The following is a 19669-nucleotide window of genomic DNA, read 5'->3' as shown; positions in this document are numbered from 1 at the left end:
ACTCCATAAATGCTCCTTTTCTGAAGGCGTCTTTGCTATTAACATGTGTTTGCTGTCCAGGTGTAGATGTGACCAGACTATCATGTGGTCTGCTTTAGGTGTGTTTGGTTCTTTTTGGTTTGACAGTGGCAGAAATGTGGTGATCACTGCATGTTTCAGTCACTGTACCCCACAGTTCATTAAAGCTCCTCTTTGCGATATTCTTCAAAGGTCTGTCTGAGGGTTTCAGTGAGATCAGCTGCTTTGGTAAGATCAGCCTTAGGTGACTGGAGCATGTCTGGCAGAAACTTTGCTTGACCGAGCACCTTCCTGAACACTACAAGGAGCCCAACAAAATCCAAGTCAATCTGAGACTGCAGTCCTCTTGCCTCTGCAGCTCTCTGGCGATCGGCATCATCTAAAATCTCATCCAGCAGCCTTATTACAGCACTCAGCCTCTCCGTAAGGTTTCTACACGCAGCACGGCAGCAGGCCCACCTAGTCTCACTAAGCCTTTGCAGTTCCCCTGGGCCCCACTGAACATTTCTCTCTGTTCATCCAGCCATTTATTATGAACATATGAGCCTGACATGAACACATACACACTGTAAAAAATAAACCGTAAATTTTACGGTAAAAAACTGGCAGCTGTGGTTGCCAGAACTTTACCGTCAAAAATACGGTAGCAACGTTATTGATTTTACAGGACTGCACCCACTGTACTGTATATTTTACGGATTTTAATTGTTTTTTTTACGGTTTATAACTGTCTAATTAACATATTTATGTTGCTATAAAAACAGTTTATACCTGTCAAATTCCAGGGTTTACATTGTAATATTCTGCCTTTTATGTCTCCCTCAACTTGCTCTTTGTAAGTAAGTTGTCCATGAAGGGCAGCCACTCATGGCTGTGCCCAGGAAGCTGGGGGTTAAGGGCCTTGCTCAAGGACCCACAGACATGCTGAGACTGGATTTGAACCAGTGACCTTGTGATTATTGGCACACAGGCTTAACCCACTGAGCCACACAGAACACATGGACCCTGTTGCTTGAGTACAAGAACTTTTATAAATAAATTACAAATATCAACTCTAAACACAGAAAGCATACAATAGGTATTTTAGACATCCAGAAATTGTGCAAATGTTGCAAAAGTAGTCAAGTAGAAAACAATTTGAATAGTGGAATATAATCGTGTGCATTATATGTGTGTATGATCAGCAGGGTTTAAATATGAGTACAGTCAATCTATTTCAATACATCTATATCGTACAGCACAATACTATATACAGTACTATATGCTATATACAATATCTATACAGTATCTAAGTAGTATTGCATTTGTAAAATGCAACTAGAAAACCGCTTGTCTCATGCTGTCTTGCCATGCTTCCCCAAAGATAATACTTGTTACAGTTCGCATCAGTTAGCATAGCACTGCGCTAGCAGACCATAGCTGCTCTGGGTAAAATTGTTCTAAAATACGTTACACAGCAAATGTGCCAGTGTTAAATTAACACTGCATACTGTTTATATTGGCCCACAGCATTCAGTGTTACCTATAATACTTTACAGTGTGCCGTGAGTGTTGTTTTTACAGTGTTAATATTTCTTAAAACTCTTATAGTGTTCAGTTGACAACATAGACTGTTAAGTCAGTAAGTCGCCACCTCTTCCTGGATTGCAAGCCAATATGGGTGGCACACAAGTACAAAATGGGTGGCCCATGTCTGGCCCATTTTAATATGCACTCATTTGAACTCATTTGGGCATTCAGCTGCTGTGTTTTACTAACCCACCATAATAAGAAAGACTTAGACCAACATTGCCTTTTCTCATTTAAGCATGACTAATAGGTTTTTTGTATTTGTATAAGAAAGAACCAGTTAAGTTCATCTATGAACTGCTTGTGGTATTAATGTGTGTGAAATGTATAACACCAGCCACCAAACACAGATTATAAAACTTGCCTGTGTTCAACCGCATAACAATTATTTAACAGGGCTGCGAAAAGGTGAGAGCTCTGGTAATGGTTGGAGTGTGTTTCAGCTAAAGCAGCCAGAATGGGTGGTGGCCTTATTGCTTTTAGACCACAACTTGTGATGGAAGAACAAATAAAATCATTTTGCTCATTTAATATTCAGATTTTAATTAAGCTTAATTTTTGAAACCCACCACGACTGAGGATGGTATGGCACTGATATTAGTCTTCACCACATTTTGCTACTTGTGTATGCTAGTTGGTCTGAGCGGTGTATTTGTGCTGCAATCTTAACTGCAGTGGTGCATGTGATCTGGATACTTTACCTAGAGAGCCCAGGCTTAGAAAAGGAGAAAAAAAAAATATACTGATTTTCCATAGCCTTTTCCTTCCCACCTAGTGCTGCCTTTAGTCAAACCATATAGGATAATTAATCTCATTTGGTCATTGGCAAGCACACAAGTGGCATTTCTGTGGTTTTTATTCTCTTGCCCTATTCATCACAATCGCGGTGGATTGAAAAAAAAAATCTATTAAGTCAAAAACAGTACCGTGTCATGCTATGCAAATATACATCCAGTACCATTGGTCTACAGTGGAGTGGGCGGTACCAGGAGCTGCAAAGAAAAGGGTATCACAACTGTCCTAACACCTTTCCGCATATATTAATCATCCAAGGGCCAGACTAGCAATCAAATGCACCCCCACCCCATTAAAATACATATCACTCTAGAGACATGTCCTGTACGTCTCCACAAAACTTTCTTTGACCAGACACCAACATATTTAAAACCACAAATCAGTGGAAAACCACCAGAACCACAACTCTTTAATCTTCAAGATCAGACAGAACTTAGCCAACAACACTTTAACATGAGACAAGAAAAAGCTGGTCTTTTTTGGTCAGAGTCTTTCTCATTATGGTGGGTGAATCTGGGGTGGCTCTTCTGATCCTTATGACTTCTTGTGTGCATATTGAAATGGGGCTAATATGTGGAGCTGATGACTTAACAGTCTAGGTTGTCAATTGAACACTATATGAATTAATAAATATTAACACTGTAAAAACAAAACTTACTGCACACTGTAAAGTATTATAGGTAACACTGAATGCTGTGGGCCAATATAAACAGTATGCAGTGTTAATTTAACACTTGCACATTTGCTGTGTAACGTATTTTAGAACAATTTTACCCAGAGCAGCTATGGTCTGCTAGCGCAGTGCTATGCTAACTGATGCGAACTGTAACAAGTATTATCTTCGGGGAAGCATGGCAAGACAGCATGAGACAAGCGGTTTTCTAGTTGCATTTTACAAATGCAATACTACTTAGATACTGTATAGATATTGTATATAGCATATAGTACTGTATATAGTATTGTGCTGTACAATATAGATGTATTGAAATTGATTGACTGTACTCATATTTAAACCCTGCTGATCATACACACATATAATGCACACGATTATATTCCACTATTCAAATTGTTTTCTACTTGACTACTTTTGCAACATTTGCACAATTTCTGGATGTCTAAAATACCTATTGTATGCTTTCTGTGTTTAGAGTTGATATTTGTAATTTATTTATAAAAGTTCTTGTACTCAAGCAGCAGGGTCCATGTGTTCTGTATGGCTCAGTGGGCTAAGCCTGTGTGCCAATAATCACAAGGTCACTGGTTCAAATCCAGTCTCAGCATGTCTGTGGGTCCTTGAGCAACGCCCTTAACCCCCAGCTTCCTGGGCACAGCCATGAGTGGCTGCCCTTCATGGACAACTTACTTACAAAGAGCAAGTTGAGGGAGACATAAAAGGCAGTTTCCCCATGGGGACTTGCAGTCAAATATAAGAACATTGTTAAACAGCTTTAAGTTACATTTTCATGTTGAGTTAACTTAAATATATAAGTACACTTAAAAAAAGTGAACAAGTGAATGTTGGGAGATATTAAAAAAAATGTTAATTGATCTCAAAATGTATAAACAGGGTAACTTGGGTATTTTAAGTAAGAACAAATTATTTTGCATGAGTACAACAAACTCAAAACTAGATTTTTCTGTTTACTTAAAACTGGAAATTTCATAACTTAAAAAATTTGATGTAACTGATTACCTCAAATTTTTTGAGTTTTGCCAACTTATTCGGGATTACAGTGCAGTATATTGTTAATTTTACTGCAATAAACCATATTTTCATATGTTTTTAACTGTGAAATGTAAGGTCTTACTCTGTAAAACTAATTACGGTTTTTCACTGTAAATTCTAAGGTTATCACATGTTTTGTGGAATATGGTTTTATCCGGTAGCATTTATACGGTATTTTACTGTTAAATCTACGGACATTTTTTACAGTGCAGTCTTTCCAGCGAAGAAAAAACATGCAGCTACAGGGACATTTTCAACACAGTCAACAATGACAAGACTCAAACAGTGTGGGCTGCAGTGAAAATAAAATGCATATCTGGCAACCTCTCTAACTGCTGTTTGGACCCCAGAGCATCTGCCACTCATGACCCCATCACTGCTTTGCCCCACCAGCTTCTCTCTGTATTCCAGCCCATACATCTCCAGGCATAAAATAGAATAGAATAGAATAGCTACTTTATTGTCATTCAGAACATACACCGGTTATTGCACATCAGAGCAAAATTATGTTGCATTGACTCATAATGGGCCCAGCAGAGTGTATTAAAAAATAATATAAAATGGAACGAACATAGAATATACATAAAAATATATTAATAGCACTATAGCAGCAAATACCAGTGTACATCACCGCTTCAGACATATTGCACTAGACAATTAAAAAAAGCAGCTCTTGAAAGTAACATGTGGATGGATGGAGAGAGGTGGAGTGGGGGGTCTGCCATGAGTTATTGAGAGTTCAGGAGTCTAATGGCTTGAGGAATGAAACTATTACAGAATCTGACTGTCCTGGTCCTGATGCTGCAAAGCCCCCACGGGCAAACAGTCCGTGGTGGTCCTCACCACTCTCTGCAGCGATTTCCTATCTGAGGCTTTTGAGCTGCCAAACCAGATGGAGATACAGCTGGTCAGCACACTCTCTATGGTGCCTCGGTAGAAGGTGGTGAGGATGAGAGAGGAAAGCTCTCTTCATCTGGCGCAGGAAGTGCAAACGCTGCTGAGCCCGTTTAACCAGTGATGTTGAGTTTGGTGACCAGTCCAGATTGTCAGTTATCTGCAACCCCAAGAATCTGATGCTGTTGACCACCTCCACAGCACTGTTGTCAGTGACGAGTGGTGAATGACTGGGCTGTTTTCTCCTGAAGTCGATGATCATCTCCTTGGTCTTCTCAACATGCAGGGTCAGGCTGTTGTCCCTGCACCATCCCACCAGTCGCTTCACCTCCTCTCTATAATGGCAAGTCGTCGTTGTTCCTAATGAGACCCACTAATCTACTTTGGATTAAGCCTGAACACCACCTCTCACCCCCCCATCACAGACGCCCTGCCATAACACTGCCTTAATATATTACCTGCACTGAAGCCCATTTGGAGTGAGGAGTTTCAGTGCTGCTCTGGTTTCCTCCCACAGTCCAAAGGCGTGCAGTGTTGGCTGATTGGCGTCTCTAAATTGGCCCTGTACTTGTGTGAGTGTGGCTGTGTGAGTGTCTGCACCCTATGGTCTGTTGGCTCCCGCCCAGGGTTGGTTCCCACCTGCGCCCGTTGTTCCCGGGATAGGCAAATTTATATTATTCTATTATAAACTTATAATTAGTTACATCAAAGGTGTTTGGGTAGCTTGCAAACCCTACAGACTATTTACAAGGTAATAAAACTGTTACATACATGTAAATGCGTGTGCAGACTTGTCTCGAATTGAAAATGTCAGACCAGCCAGCTGCCCAAAGTTGGCAGCCCTGTGAACCTCTGAAATATATGTAAATAACCAGGAAAACCTTTTCCTACCACTGAATTAGCTTTCATTAGCTTTTCATTCAGGCCACACACTGGTTTGTGTTAAATTCGCTAGACAAAAAATAAAGATGCGACTCAGAGATGCCTGAGTGATTAGGCGTCCAAGGCCTGTGAGATACTGACACCATATCCAAGGTGCCCCATCGCGGGGACCCAGATAAACAGCTTTTGGAAATGGATTCATGCATTTGATCTAACTCAGTACAGAAAATCACCTCCATACATCAGACAGGACATCAAGGGCCGTGCTGCGTTTAATCGTAAGCTTGTTAAGGTATAGAGGCCTTCATAAATGTCGATATAGCAAGAACAATGAGGTCAATCCTCTTTGAAAGCTGCCAGCTGGGAGAGCATGTTGGATTATTGAACCAGACATACAGTAATAATGGCTTAAACAAGTTGATCTATCAATCTGTTTTATAATAATACACTCGTCCTTTCTGAATAACCCCTCACTCTGTTGAATACAGTGATCTGATGCCCATTGCTAATGTATGGGCTGCAGCACTTGATACACACTCACAGGATGATAATTAATTGCATGGAGATTTCGGTTCACTTAACATTTCCCTCATATTGTGTGTGATAAGTGCAATAACCAGAGGAAACATGATAATCTACTCAAACAAGTCTAGGTCTGATTTAGACATGGAGTCAAGGCAAGAGAAAATGTCATTTACTGATTTTCAAAGTGTTCTCTCATCGGTAACACTTTACCTGAGGGGGCACAAATAATGTAGTATTATGCTGTTACTTCTGTATTAATTAACCACAAACTAAGGCTTAGTGATCAGCTTGATTTTGTCCGTAAATATGGCCACTACACACGCTGCATCTAACCGCTGCTGTCACGGGTTTTTAAATGTCGCCAGGCAGGAAACGGCAACATCACGTTCATCTCAAACGGGGAAGTGCTGAACTTCAGCGGCACGATGTCTGTTCCTGCAAAATATACGGATGGTTTATGGCTCATAATATTATTGTTTTTTTATTATTAAAGAATGCAAATGACTGCTAATTACAAACTTGCATAAGAAGAAGTGTCCCGTTAAAATGGAGTAATCAAATTGTAGGGGAACCGTCCACTGGCCCAATGGCGGAATCCAATTGGACAGCCGAAGGCTTGAAATGCGTGTGGATCCTTCCGAGCGCTTCTGTAAAATTACTTACCCGTTGTAGGTAAAGACCAAATTACATCTGACTCCAATTTAAGTAAAGATCTTTATTGGCAAGTTTAGTCATGACATGTCTGTTATTTAGATTACTTCTGGGCTGTGCCTTCTATTGCTGAACTCCCACTAATCCCGGACGATGGGGCGCATCGAATTCGCCTCGGCCGATAAGGCGATCCGTGGATCTGCTATGTAGGTTTAGATGTTGTACAACCACTATAAGGTAATACAGTGCCAGCCTAGATACCCGTCATGACCCGGCGGCCCTTAACGCCCCAGAGGCTCAGCTGACAATCGTCGAATCTGAGCTAGTGAGGGCCACAGAGGTTAAGTCGATGTCTGCCGTAACTCAGCGTGTGCACGCCTCAGAGGCTGGGCCGAATTTGGTGCCGTAACTCAGCGTGTGCACGCCTCAGAGGCTGAGCCGGTCTTTTACCGTAACCCAGCGTGTGCGCACCTCAGAGGCTGAGCCGGTCTTTTACCGTAACCCAGCGTGTGCGCACCTCAGAGGCTGAGCTGGCATACACCGTAACTCAACTTGGGCAGCCGCATCGGGTCTCGGAGAAACGGGGTCGATTCAGAGGCTGCAAGAGAGTGTTAGAATAACCCCAGTCTCTGAGGAACATGCAGAGGTTCAGCAAAGTCAGACAGCCAAGAAGTAATCAAACACAGGTTATTCACAATTAATATACATTACACCAATTTAACCAAATATAGCGTTGCAATAATTTTAACATGTGGCCACAATTCCTATATATATATATAATATATAATATAATATATAGTATATAATCCAATTAAAAGTATATAACAATTCCATACCTCAGCCGAGTGGACACATAGTAACTGCAGAAAATATCTGATTACAGATGAAGATTCATACAGCACTATGTGGGAGCTCTGATTACAGAGTGACTCCCCGTGCTACTCTCGAGCTCTTCCTTAAGTATTCCAAACCAGGTGACAGGCTGTATCAAAGGTTGTGATTGATTATTTTAGGGCCTGCTCTGATCTTGTGTGTGTGTCCTGGAGAACTGTTGATCTTATCAATTCTCAGACCCTCAGCCAATCAAATTGCTTTAGGAGGAATGTGCCAATTCCTTTGTTCTACCAGGTGATAAGATCCTCCACTTTGGTGGGTTTAGTCTTACTTTCTATATTTCTCTTATGTGAACACATGCCGCTTTAAGGTTGAGAGTATTGTGCCCGTCGTACTGTGACCATTCAAACGAGACCAAACATGGGTGTGTGTCCCTAATGTTAGTCTGAGGTAATACCTCCTGTGTTAGTGTGAGTCAGCGAGTGTAGGATGCATCTGTGTCTTGACGCAGCCAGGCCTTGTCGCTGGAATTTGGCTGCGGGGTTCTGGCCGCCCAGTGGGGCTGAGGTGTCCCTTTAAATGTGGTGATCAGGTGATTTGGGTCCAGTCTTGGAGCCGGTGGACCTTTGCTCCAGGACACTGGGTGGAGCATTACAGGCTTGCCAGAGCTCAGACCGACGGGGCCTGCAAGGCCTCCAGCCTCAGTATTTTATATCGCGCATAGAACCGCTTCCTTATAATTTAATTCTGAACCTCTTTTATTTAGTAATTTATGTTTTGTCTCCACCTAGTGGCATCAACGAAAAGTACACATTGTTTCCAGAAGGATCGCTTGTTCTGTGAATTGACGTGTCCAGTGGATGTAAGACAGGGGTTTCCAACTCCGGTCCCGGAGAGCTACTATCCAGTAGGTTTTCTATCCTACCTGGCTTCAGATGAGCCACACCTGTTCTCAGGTAAACACCAGGAGCAGGTGTGGCTCATCAGAAGCCATGTGGGACAGAAAACCTCCTGGATAGTAGCTCTGAGCACCTGCCCCTTCTGTCCAACAGCAGCATAACCAGACCTTTTACAGTGGGGTGGGGGGGTAAGGGTGCATGGGCACCTGCCCCTTCTGTCTGACGGGGGAGCAACCGGACCTTTTAAGATAAGATAGGACTTTATTGATCCCACACTGGGGAAATTTACTCGTCGCTACAGCCAGTGAATAAAAAGCAATAGAAAAGAAACATACCAAAAAATACAGTAACAAATACAATAAATAATTAAATTAATGCACACAATTACACATATTGCACACACCCAAAAATACACATATATACAGACTGCATTGAGTGATGTAAATATAGTTGTATTGCACAATATATAGAATAGTGACATAATTTATGAGGTATTATAAAGTCTGATGGCAGATGGAATGATGGACCTGCGGAAGCGTTCCTTCTTGCATGTTGGATGCAGTAGTCTGTTGCTGAATGAGCTTCGTAATGTCCTCACTGTGTCATGCAGGGGGTGAGAGGGACTGACCATAATGGATGTAAGTTTGGCCAGCATCCTCCTCTCAGCCACCTCCTCAGTGGAGTCCAAAGAGCAGCCCAGCACAGAGCCAGCACTCCTGACCAGCTTGTTCAGTCTCTTCCTGTCCCTTCCTGAGCTCCCGCACCCCCAGCAGACCACCGCGAAGATTATAGCAGATGCTACCATAGTGTCGTAAAAGGTCCTTAGTAGTGTCCTTCACACACCAAAGGACCTCAGCCTCCTCAGCAGGTGGAGACGGCTTTGCCCCTTCTTGTACAGGGCATCTGTGTTGTGTGACCAGTCCAGTTTATTGTTTAGGTGACCACCCAGATATTTGTACACAGATACAGCTTCTACATGCACTCCCAGAATGTTCACTGGTGCAGATGGAGTCACCTTGTGTCGGAAGTCAATTACCATCTCCTTTGTCTTACTGGTGATTCCTTCCACAACATTCAACAAAGTTGGTGATGACCCCCCTATATTCCAGATTGTTACCCTTCGATATACATCCAAAGATGGCTGTATCATCAGAAAATTCCGGAGGTGACAGCTGTCCGTGTTGTGTCTGAAGTCCGATGTGAACAGTGTGAAAAGGAAAGGGGGGAGCACTGTACCTTGCGGAGTCCCCATGCTGCAGACTGCCACATCAGACACGCAGTCGTGAAGTTTCACATACTGTGGTCTGTTAGTGAGGTAGTCGGTGATCCATGCAGCCAGATGGCAATCCACACCAGCGCCCTTCAGCTTCTCCCTCAGCAGTGATGGCTGTATTGTGTTGAAAGCACTGGAGAAGTCAAAGAACATGATTCTCACAGTGCCCCCAGTACTCTCCAGGTGAGAAAGGGACCGATGAAGCAGGAAGACGATCGCGTCCTCCACGTCGACACCTGGTCTATACACAAACTGAAGGGGGTCCAGCTCACTGCTCACAAGATGTTGAATGTGATTGAGTACGATCCTCTCCAGGCACTTCATCAGATGGGACGTCAAGACTACTGGCCTGAAGTGACTGGGCTCCCTGGGGTATGCAGTCTTGGGGACAGGAACCACACTGGAGGTCTTCCACATGGTGGGGACTCTCTCCAGACTGAGACTGAGGTTGACAATGTGCAGAATGACCCCGCAGAGTTGATCAGCACAGTCTTTGAGAAGTCTGGAACTGATATCATCCGGGCCTGTTGCCTTCCGCACCTTCATCTTCCTCAGCTCATTCCTCACCTGATCTGCTGTTATGGAGAGGCTGAAGGGGGAGGGGCTGAGCGGTGACTTCTGAAGATTTAGGTGGGGGGATGGTTGTGTTGATTCCCCTGATGCTGGGTGGGGGGTGGTGAGGTAGCCTGAGGAGGGTTTTCTTGGTGACAGTAAGGGACTGGGGGGGGGGGGGGAAGGTGTTGGACGACTGGGCTCTGGTGGGTAAATCCTGATGACTTAGTGGGGGCAGCATCAAATCTGTTAAAAAACAGATTCAGTTTGTTCGACCACTCCCTGTCACCAGATTCTGGACCCCGTCCACTGACATTATCATAGCCTGAATTTTTTTTCACTCCCCTCCAGATCTCTCTTGCGTTGTTCCCCTGAAGATGCCCCTCCAGTTTCCTCCTGTAGGTGTCCTTTCCCTTCCCTTCCTCTTCAGCTCCTTCTGCACTCTCCTCAGCTCCTCTTTGTCTCCAGATCTAAAAACCCTCTTCTTCTCGTTGAGAAGGGTTTTCAGTGCTGGGGTCACCCAAGGTTTGTTATTTGGAAAACACCGTACCCTCATGACAGGCACAGTGTTGTCACACAGAAATTGATATAGTCCGTGATGCAGGTAGTCAAGCTATCCACATCCTCCCCATGTGAGCTACATAACACTTCCCAGTCAGTTGTGTCAAAGCCGTCTCTGAGTGCCATGCTGGCCTCTTCAGACCACCTTCTCACATACCTCTTGGCTGGTGTTTGTTTATTCACCAGAGGTACTGTATGTAGACAGGGGACAAATGGATCAGATTGTGGTCAGAACGGCCTAGTTTACAGTGGGGTGGGGGGGTAAGGGTGCCTGGGCACCTGCCCCTTCTGTCCGATGGGGGAACAAGCAGACTACACCGGTGGGGGGGGGGGGGGGGATTATTTAACAAAAAAAAATCCATTATCTAATCAAATATATTAATAATGATTTTATTTACTTTAATCCACTGAACCAGGACAGTAACAGGATATAATTCTATTTTCCAGTGTTTTTTGTTTCTGTTATGTCTCCAGTTAAATGGTTATTATATACATTGATCCAGTGTCATTGTTTTAGTTATGTGTTACTTACAATTGTCATTGTACATGGAGGAAATACAGTAAATAGACATAAATACAGTGGTACCTCGGTTCTCGAACTTAATCCGTTCCGTACTCTGGATCGAATCCTAAAAAGTATGAGCTCCGATCGAATTTTTCCCATAAGAAATAATGGAAAACCAATTAATTAGTTCTCGGCCCCCCAAAATTACACCTAAATACAACTAAAACAAGAAGAGCTTTTTTTCTTAATGGCTTCCAAAACGATAAAGATCTTATCCCAACATTACCCCAGTCCTGCCCCGATCATCTGCTCCTTCCGTGTGCCCCCTTGTTAACCTCGTGTGGGATCCCCGTGTGATCAGCTGTTTCTGGTTATTGTCATTAGTCCTCTCTATTAAGTCTGTGTTTCAGTTTGTTTCCCCAGTCCGTCATTGGGTGCGTTCGACTTGCTTACAGTGCTGGCTTAAAGCAACACATTCTGATCCTGACGCAATGCATTACGGTTAGATGCATTGCGACCTCTCACCCGGCTGCACAAACTGGAACCGCCTCCGTGATGACACACCTTTGCCCTTATTGGCTGAAGAGTTTAGTTACACGCATGACGTTTGTATCCCAGGCAGTTCCGATGCGTAATCTTTTATTTCTCCCGAATATCACGTAAAGCAGTGCGAGCTGGTTTTCAGTTAATTTACCTGGTAAAATAAAGTTTAAATAAATGACATAAATGCTCTAATAGTACACATATGTTTGTGGTTTATTTATTGCTAGTTACTGTAATGTTGCGCTGCTTTATTTGGTTAATCGTCCAGTCTGTGAAGAAGGCATTCAAGTAAGAATTGCATTGTAGTATGACTCATTTCCTGGCATGTACAATTTATATTAGGTCAGCGATCACGGTTCGACTTCTGATATTCAAATCGAGTTCTAGGTCAAACTGGTTTGTTCGACTTTCAAGAAATTCGAGTTCTAGTGAGTTCGAGAACCAAGGTACCACTGTATATAAAATGTACATATACAGGGGAGGGGGAAACCCCCCCCCCCCCCCCCATCAGGATATCAGGATTACATTTAGTTATATTTTAGTCAGAGAGAAAAATTATAAAACGATATTTTTCATGTTTATTCAGCTCGCTGAACACAGGCATTTATTTTTGTCAAACCTAAATTTCAGAGTAAAAAGGATTACAAAGGTTAAAAAGCAGATTTTACCTTTTTGCCAGGAGACCCAGCAACACGTTACAGTGACACTGAGGAGTTTATAACCCCAAACCCTGGACAGAGGGGCTCAGTGAATGAGGAGGTGAATCTGTACAGGGGGGTCAGTCCATCAGAGGAGACTCTGTAGAAGGACAGAGCACCAGCCCCCCAGTCCAGATACACTCCTACACTGTAAAAAATGTCCGTAGATTTAACAGTAAAATACCGTATAAATGCTACCGGATAAAACCATATTCCACAAAACATGCGATAACCTTAGAATTTACAGTGAAAAACCGTAATTAGTTTTACAGAGTAAGACCTTACATTTCACAGTTAAAAACATATGAAAATATGGTTTATTGCAGTAAAATTAACAATATACTGCACTGTAATCCAGAATAAGTTGGCAAAACTCAAAAAATTTGAGGTAATCAGTTACATCAAATTTTTTAAGTTATGAAATTTCCAAATCTAGTTTTGAGTTTGTTGTACTCATGCAAAATAATTTGTTCTTACTTAAAATACCCAAGTTACCCTGTTTATACATTTTGAGATCAATTAACATTTTTTTTAATATCTCCCAACATTCACTTGTTCACTTTTTTTAAGTGTACTTATATATTTAAGTTAACTCAACATGAAAATGTAACTTAAAGCTGTTTAACAATGTTCTTATATTTGACTGCAAGTCCCCATGGGGAAACTGCCTTTTATGTCTCCCTCAACTTGCTCTTTGTAAGTAAGTTGTCCATGAAGGGCAGCCACTCATGGCTGTGCCCAGGAAGCTGGGGGTTAAGGGCCTTGCTCAAGGACCCACAGACATGCTGAAACTGGATTTGAACCGGTGACCTTGTGATTATTGGCACACAGGCTTAGCCCACTGAGCCATACAGAACACATGGACCCTGTTGCTTGAGTACAAGAACTTTTATAAATAAATTACAAATATCAACTCTAAACACAGAAAGCATACAATAGGTATTTTAGACATCCAGAAATTGTGCAAATGTTGCAAAAGTAGTCAAGTAGAAAACAATTTGAATAGTGGAATATAATCGTGTGCATTATACTGTATGTGTGTATGATCAGCAGGGTTTAAATATGAGTACAGTCAATCTATTTCAATACATCTATATTGTACAGCACAATACTATATACAGTACTATATGCTATATACAATATCTATACAGTATCTAAGTAGTATTGCATTTGTAAAATGCAACTAGAAAACCGCTTGTCTCATGCTGTCTTGCCATGCTTCCCCGAAGATAATACTTGTTACAGTTCGCATCAGTTAGCATAGCACTGCGCTAGCAGACCATAGCTGCTCTGGGTAAAATTGTTCTAAAATACGTTACACAGCAAATGTGCAAGTGTTAAATTAACACTGCATACTGTTTATATTGGCCCACAGCATTCAGTGTTACCTATAATACTTTACAGTGTGCAGTAAGTTTTGTTTTTACAGTGTTAATATTTATTAATTCATATAGTGTTCAATTGACAACCTAGACTGTTAAGTCATCAGCTCCACATATTAGCCCCATTTCAATATGCACATGTAACACTTCCCAGTTTTCCGGTCCGTGCTACGAGATTAAACCTGCTAACCAGCTGTTAACAGGATGAAAAAGGAGATGAGTGAATCCTGTGTCTTATGTTCCTGAATGTCTCTCAGTTCTGATTTATTAAACATTTTTTTCCATACAACATTTTCTCCCCTTATTTTCCTTTGCACTTTGTTATAGATTAGTTATGTTTTAAATAATGTTATCACAAATCATCTTTAAACACGTTCAACAATGGCATTTCACCTTATACAAAACAAAATAATTTCTTATAACCGTCAGTCCCTTTTAACTACTGTAATTTGCTAATGTTACCTTCACATTTATATGTGCTACATTTGCTCGTTCACTTGTACAACAATGCAAAGGAGAAACGACCTAAAACACAAACGTTAACATTACTAACTGTATTAATAGCCCTTATTTCTTAACCAAGTACAAATATCAGCCTTTACAGTATTCAACATTTACAGCATATAAATTGTTTTAAGCTGGATACAATGCACTCGCTCTCCGAGCTGGCTATAACTTAACTTTTACGAGTTACTACACGTGCGTCCGCCATTCTAGCTCAGAACCTAGCACGTACACATTTAATCACAGACTTTCGGACATTACTCGAAACAAAATCAATAAACATACACCCACCTACCAAAAATATCTCTATTTAACATAAAAGAATTTTAACCGAAGTTCTTAATACGCTTAAATATTTCCTACCTGTTAACAGGATGAAAAAGGAGATGAGTGAATCCTGTGTCTTATGTTCCTGAATGTCTCTCAGTTCTGAGAGGAAACTACGTATTCCTGAACTATAGACACAGGTTCACTGCCATCTACTGGTCAATTAATATACCACTATTTTCTTGGTGCTAAGGGCTTAAACTTGACCAATTAGTTAACATGAACAATCATTTTTTTCCTTTGATACATTGTAAAGTACTTAAGATCAGTGATAAATTAAATATTAAACATCAAACGTATACACCAACACAATTGTGACCACATATGTGGGTGTCACACCTTCCCCAACAACAAAGATGGCTCCTGCTGATTGAAACTCTCTCCATACTCTTCAACTTCAATACACTCCATCAAATTAATACACCTGTATTGCGTAAGGGTTAGTCATGTACACGTTGGGTGAGTATGAATGGTTTGTAACCATGGCTGTCGGTGGTGTGTAATATTGCATGTTCAACACTGGAATGTAAGGCACCCTTTGAGCCCTAATTGTACTAACTGAAGGATAAGTCTGTAGGGATGGCTGACCTAGTGTTTCATATGTGAAAAACTGTCTTGGCCTCTTCTGTCTAGTTGAATGTCTTGTACCTAGGTGCCTGTCGGTCACTGGACTATCTCTTTGCCTCTCTCCTCGTTCAGAGTCAACCCTCTCTTCTGTTTCATCACCTACACTAGAATGTCCTATCTCAGAAAATCTGTCACGTTCAGGCTGTATTGTTGGTTCTCCTTCTGTTGTTTCCTCCTGTCCCATTTGTTTTTCTCTTCTCGATACAACAGTAAAGTGAGAATGTTCTGAGTTGAATTCTCGCTGGCTTGTTGAAGGTTGTCCAACGTGAATATCCCTTCCCCCCGCAGGTATACGGAGCCAGTAACCACCAGTGCTCTGGCCACTCTCCGAATCAGTTGTATCACTATCCTGGAGTGGTTCTCTGGCCTTTGCCCCCCTCTGTCTCTTTCCTTGCCTTTGTTGTTGATCCTGCAGCACCGGTTTGACTGAATGTGGCTGTGTTTTGACAGACAGGTCATTGACAAGAAGCAGTAGGTTCCGATGTAAAGTCCTGGCTTTCTTTTGATCTCCAGATTCTGGTGTGACCACATACACAGGATTGTTTGCCACCTGATCTTTCACCACATAGATGATCTTCTCCCAATATGACCTTAGCTTGCCAGGTCCTCCACGTTGACTTAGGTTCCTTACCAGAACTCTGTCCCCGGGTTGAAGAACTACTCCTCTTGTTCGCTGATCATAATAGAGCTTACCTCTGTTGCTCGCATGTTTACTGTTTTCACTGGCAATCTTGTAAGCCTCCGTCATCCTGTGGGACCAGGTCTCCACGTATTTTGGGTGCGTCTGTGCACTTTCCTCTCCAACTAGTCCGAATAACAAGTCCACTGGCAGTCGAGGATGGTGACCATAAAGTAGGAAGTATGGTGAGAATCCTGTCGACTCATGCCGCGTACAATTGTACGCATGGATCACCTGTGGTAAGTAGTCTTTCCAATGTGTCTTCTCCTTGTCTCCCAGTGTTCGCAACATCTGTAGAAGTGTTCTATTGAACCTTTCAACAGGATTGCTCTGCGGATGATATGGAGATGTTCGGGAGTGACCTATCCCAGACAATCGCTGTAGTTTTTGGAAAAGTTCGTTTTCGAATTCACGCCCTTGGTCGTGGTGCAACTTTGAAGGGTATCCAAACCGGGGGATAAAATCATTAAAGATTCTCTCAGCTGCAGTGCGACCAGACTTGTTTTTCGTTGCATAGGCTTGGGCGAATCTTGTAAAATGATCTACTACGACAAGGATATATTCATACCCACCCCGACTGGCCTCCAGGTGTAAATAATCGATGCAGACGAGTTCGAGGGGTGAATTAGATATAATGCTGCCCATGGGGGCACGCACATGTGTGACGGGCTTCTTCTGTATAATACACGGGCATTTCCTGGTAACATACATCTCCACCTCTTTCTTCATAAAGGGCCAGAAGAATCGCTGCCTCACCAAGTGAAGGACTCTTTCAGTGCCCACGTGTGCCATGTCGTCATGTAAATGCCTCAAAACAGTGTCTCTGTATTTTGTAGGTAGGACCAGCTGTTTCCTTCCACCTGCCTGTCTGTACAACAGTCCACCTTCCATATGTAGTTTGGTCCATTCATATAAGAGTTTCCTTGTCGCCCCTTTTTCTTTGTTCCTCACGTCACTTGTCAACACGATACCGCTGTCTTTCAGCCTAATGACTGGTCCAATTGCCTCATCTTCTCTCTGCGACTTTACTAACTCACTGGGACTGATGGCTGGTATGACAGAGGAAGACTGGTAAGAGTTATCTTGTGAGGAGAGATTCAGAGCAGCAATCCACGCCACGTCCTTTTGTTCCGCAGCCCTGCTACCTTGCCAGGTGGCATGCACTGCATCCGGGGAGAATTCCTCTGTGCATTCCTGCACATACGTGTCAATATCCAGGGGTATGCGTGACAATGTGTCTGCGTCGATGTTCACTTTTCCAGGTCTGTATTTCACATTAAACCGGAAGTCTGCCAGTTCTCCAACCCAACGATGGCCTACAGCGTTAAGTTTTGCGGTGGTCATGACGTATGTTAGGGGATTATTATCTGTGTAAACCGTAAAGTGTGGCGCATAGAATAAATAATCCCTAAACTTTTCGCACACTGCCCATTTAAGAGCAAGGAACTCCAACTTTCCGCTGTGGAGCCTATAGTTTTTCTCTGCTGGCGCCAGAGTTCTAGAGCCATACCCAATAACTCTCATCTTCCCTCCTTGTCTTTGGTACAGGACTGCCCCAAGACCATCCTCTGAGGCGTCCGTGTGCAATGTGAAGGGCAGATTGAAATCTGGGTAAGCTAGGATTGGGGGTTCCACAAGCATGTCAATAAGTCGTTCAAGCGTCCCCTGATGTTCACCTGTCCATTCCACAGGAGTTCTGGATGACAGCTGTGGCCTCTTGATTTTTCCTGATGGGGATTGGGATTGTAAAGTCCCAGGATGAGTTTTAAGTAGTTGGAATACAGGCTTTGCTATCCGGGAAAAGTCCTGGATATATGCTCTGTAGTAACCAAGGAATCCAAGAAGTCTTCTGACATCACCAACTGTTCTTGGTGTTTTGTCCTTCAGGGACAGCACGGCTGTTAAATCCTTAGGGTCTATCCTCACCCCTTCTGATGATACCAGACGCCCAACATATCTGACTTCCTGTTTGAAGAACTCACACTTCTCTGGACGAAGTTTGACCCCATGACCTTGTAGCACTCTGAGTACTTTCCGGATCACTTCCACATGTCCCTCCACTGACTTTGAAAAACACAAAATGTCATCAAGATAGGGAATGCAGCATTCATCTCTGAAGGGACTTAGTACTTCCTCCATACACCTCTGGAAGGCCGCCGGTGCATTTGAGAGACCGAAAGGGACCCTGACCCACTCATAAAGCCCCCAGGGTGTAATGAAGGCAGTGTAGTGTCTTGAGCCCTCAGTAATGAAGCCCTGATGGTAAGCTTTCCCTTGGTCTAATATACTGAACCATGAGTACCCACCAAGTGTGTTGACCAGGTCTTGTATGCGTGGTAGGGGGTGTCTGTCTGGGACTGTCTTCTGGTTAAGAAGGCGGTAGTCTACGCAGAGGCGAAGAGTCCCATCCTTCTTACGGACACAAACAATAGGTGCAGAGTATGGTGACTTCGATTTCACGATCCACCCCTTTGCAAGGAGATCCTGAATGTATTCCTTGACCTCCTTAAATAGCGGCTTGGGGATAGACGAATAGGTACGCTGTACTGGTATATTGTCCATCAGGTGTATTGGCATCTGAAGATTTGGGATGCATCCCACATCACTACTGTCCTTTGCAAATGCTGCTGACTCCTCATATAACATCTGCTTGACAATTTCCTGCTGTCTCTCTTCCAGGTGGCTAATGTCTACAGGGGGATGCCATAAAAGCGGTGGGGCATTTCCTCCATCAACTACCTCAGCACTCCAGATCTCCACTCTGCCCTTCTGTCCATCAGGTGAGTCAGTCTGTACTATCCTATCAATTGGCTGAATACTGCCAAGTATCATTTTCTGAGGTAAGGTGATATCATGTTGAGTATGATTCCCCATTGGTATTACTACGTATGGATTCCTGTGGTTCTTGACCTCTAACAAGCCTTCTCCTACATCTATGGCCTCCAGGTGTTCATTATCATTCGGCTCGAACAGTAATAAGGAGTCTGCATAATCTACACCAAATGGCACCCTGCATCTAATCCATGCGACCTGGCCTGCTGTAATAACGACACCTTTGGATCCTATTCGTAGATCCCCCTGTGGTATGGTCAGTTCCTTTGCCTGGACTGCATGAACAATGGTCTTTGCTTCGGTATTGGTAATAGCTACTGCACCACTAAGTAAACTGACGAGAGTAGGAATCAACCTTTCAGGCTGTCCTTGAATCAGTTCCTCCAGCACATT

The sequence above is a fragment of the Paramormyrops kingsleyae genome, chromosome 24, assembly GCF_048594095.1.
Source record: "Paramormyrops kingsleyae isolate MSU_618 chromosome 24, PKINGS_0.4, whole genome shotgun sequence".
Classification (NCBI taxonomy): Eukaryota; Metazoa; Chordata; class Actinopteri; order Osteoglossiformes; family Mormyridae; genus Paramormyrops; species Paramormyrops kingsleyae.
The sequence above is the reverse complement of the archived record's forward strand: the minus strand, read 5'-3'. Positions refer to the sequence as shown.